Raw genomic sequence first — 981 nt, forward strand, 5'->3', positions numbered from 1 at the left:
TTTTTTGTGCTCATTGTCTCAGACTGTGAACGGCAAGATGGGAGTTAAATGCAGAGCTAGTGAATGCCTCGTGAGAAATGGGAGCATCTTGAAGGATTGTTATCCTTTTGAAAAAAAACAACAACAACAGTCTCTGAAACTAGATCGCCAGCTTTAGCAACTGAACTACTGGGCACCCCTGATTAACTTTTTAGTATTGCAGACATGTTAACTAATTTCCGAGTTTTGGGACTGGGGCGCACTATTCTCATGATTGTTGTTGATGCTTAGTCCACATTTGTTTGCTTGTGTGTTTGAAAAATTGAGTTACCTGGAATAGAAAGGTAAATAAGACTGTGTCCTCCTAAATTTCTATCACAAAGTCATTAACACTATTCACAAGTTTCAGTACAGGTCCTGTGCATGGTTGGCAAGATACCAAAAACATATTGTGTCACTTTAAGAAAAGCACAGGTGATAATGATTAAATTAACCATGGCAGAATTCCATTTAACTGTTTCAATTTCAGGCCCCTCAAATTGTGAATGCTGTCTGTTTTACTGTCAGGGACACAGCAGAGCCATCATTAATATTATTTATGGCACCTGTGCTTTTTCTACTATGAGAAGTTAAAATGACCTTTAATTGCCTGATGACAATTATGCAGTTAACACTGTAGTCTTTAATTAAACAAAAAAACATAGCCCATATTTCACTAATAACCCAGAGGGTTTAGTTTGGTACATACAGTCCTGAAGTTGTTAGCATGTTCATATGTTGCTGTCTTAAAATGGGTGATGATGATGATGATGATGATGATGATGATAAAAAATAAAAAAATAAAATAAATTAATCAATTGACAATAATAATAATATTGACGAATATTGCAGTCCCATCCATTTATTTATTCATTTATTTTTTTAAATCAATTGTTACCTCAGTAGGTTACGAATTTGCAGTGGAAATAGTTGGCCAAAGGAGGGCGCCACCGCTCCCTTCTG

The sequence above is a fragment of the Plectropomus leopardus genome, chromosome 12 (assembly GCF_026936395.1).
Source record: "Plectropomus leopardus strain MGB_pleo_1.0 chromosome 12, ASM2693639v1, whole genome shotgun sequence".
Lineage (NCBI taxonomy): Eukaryota > Metazoa > Chordata > Actinopteri > Perciformes > Serranidae > Plectropomus > Plectropomus leopardus.